This window comes from Eurypyga helias, unplaced genomic scaffold (genome assembly GCF_000690775.1).
Source record: "Eurypyga helias isolate BGI_N326 unplaced genomic scaffold, ASM69077v1 scaffold39781, whole genome shotgun sequence".
Lineage (NCBI taxonomy): Eukaryota > Metazoa > Chordata > Aves > Eurypygiformes > Eurypygidae > Eurypyga > Eurypyga helias.
This window is the reverse complement of record NW_010230873.1, coordinates 1-2135: the sequence shown is the minus strand read 5'-3', so window position 1 is coordinate 2135 and position 2135 is coordinate 1.

Here is a 2135-nt window from a genome sequence, read left to right as displayed (position 1 = left end):
TGGCATCAAGGTCCCTTGCCTACAGCCACACAAGCCGGGCCACAGAGGGTGGAGGATGAACCAGAGACCTGCTTAATAGGCTGGTGGCTCTGGAGAGCAGAGGAACCACGCTTGAGAGGTGGCAGCAGAAAGTGAGCAGGGCAGGGGCGATGCAGAGGGGGGTGAAGGGACTGGGCAGGAGAAGGGGTGGCCGGGGACCAAGGGGCAGCAGTGGGAGACGCCAGCTCGCAGGCTGCTGTGGAGTGCCTGTGTGCGTGGGGGTCCCTGGTCTGCCGCAGCAGCTGCTCCCCTGGCCAGGGCCTGTGGCTGGTTCCTCTCCCTGGGAGATGGGGAGGAAAAGCAGGCTCCACCTGGGTCCTACTGCCCTTGGAATAGCATACGGGAGGTCCGCGTGTGACAGATTTATACATTTTATACATTCCCACCCCTCGCTGTGGGTTTAGCTCAATCAGTTTGCCGTGATGATTCCGGGGTCCTTTGTTTCCCTGTTAATAAATAACGGGGTCACGGGGCAGCTGTCACGCAAACCGCCTGGGGCCTGTGCTAGGACCAGAGGTTATCTCTGTGCCAGATAGGACAGAGCTTACTACTGAACCTGCCCTTCGGCGGTCAGGGAAGAGTTAAAACGAGAGCTGTGGGTGGCCAAGCCACCCGAAGTTTTTGGAACCAAAGCTAGAAGTCAGCACAGGCTGCCATTAACAGCTCCAGGGTAGGTGTCCCTCGGATCTGGCAGCCTCGCTGTGTACGCACACAGGATGCTTCTAGCAAAGTGAGCCCTTTTCTGTTCTCTCACTCTCCTTCCTCTGCCTCAAACCCCACTCTTTTAGCCAGCAGCTCTTTAGCAGTGCCTTTTGTAGAGGAAAAACATAATCGATAAGCGCGGGCTGGATGTGAGGACCCCTTGGGACATCGGCGAGGCCCCGCGCCGGAGCTGCTGGCTGGGCCGCACGATGCTCCGTGCCGCGGACAGCCAGCACGGCCGTCCTCCCCAATACTCCAGCCCCAAGCTGCACAGAAGAAAGAGCTGGAGAGGGTTCGTCGGGCTCCTGTGCCAGAACTTAGAATCCAGCCACATTTGGCAGGGATGCTAGTGCTTCTCCCCCTTCTTTAATTAAATCTACCAAGCGCATTAGCTCAGCGGCAGCCCAGCTTGAAATAGCACTGTGGAGATTTCGAAAGATCCGAATCCGGTCTGTCCTTACAGCAGAAAGATGAACGGAAATGGGATTTTCCTAAAATCTGGGGCGTGTTTTGGAAAAAGTGTCAAAAGTTTAATACCAGGGCCTGGAGAGATGCCCTAAGCAAGGATTTCCACATGAGAGAGTTACTGAGACATAAACCGAACTGCTGTTGTGCTACAGAAACTAACTCAGATCTAGAAGTGGGCAACTCCTCCTAGTTATTTTCCTGACTTTGAGTTTTGTGTCTCCAGGCACAGTTTAGTGATTTGAAAATGAAGCAATTTCCCCTCCCAGCTTTGAATAAAAAACCCCAAAACATTTACATCTGAGGTTCACCCTCCTCCTCCTCCTCTTTCTCCCCGCAAACTTTACAACCCCTGGACAACTTAAGGGGCTCAGCAGGTTGGTACCAGAGGTGTACAGATGGCTCTGCAGCCAGAATCCTCTCTCCTGTTTGGAGCTAAAATGCCAAGCCCCCAGCAGCAATAAACCCCTGCCATTACCTCCTTTCGTGACAGCCACAGTCGCATGCCCAGCGCCCCAGCTTCAGCGTGAAGCACAGGCACCCTTCAGCGCTACAAACTCCTTGGGGAGAAGCCCTGTAAGGCTGCTCCTGCCACGGATGAGCTGGATTCCTCGGCTCCTCCAGGCTCACGGAACCACCTGGGACAACACCTGCCTCTCAGCTCTGGCAAAGCTCCGGCCGCTTGACCCAAGTGCCCTACATGCCACCAATCCCTAGGTGGGTTGACCAGAGGTGGTGGGGACAAGGAGATCCCTCAGGCCACTCATCTACCAAACACCGGGTAAAAACAAATGGGGACAATGGGTTAAGATAGAAAAGTGAATGCTGTCTATGATACCAGCGGGGTTTCTGCCATGGGTGGGTGAGGCATCTTCATCTGCAAGCCCTATTCCCTACCTGCAGCCCCATCCCCATCTCCCACCTGCACC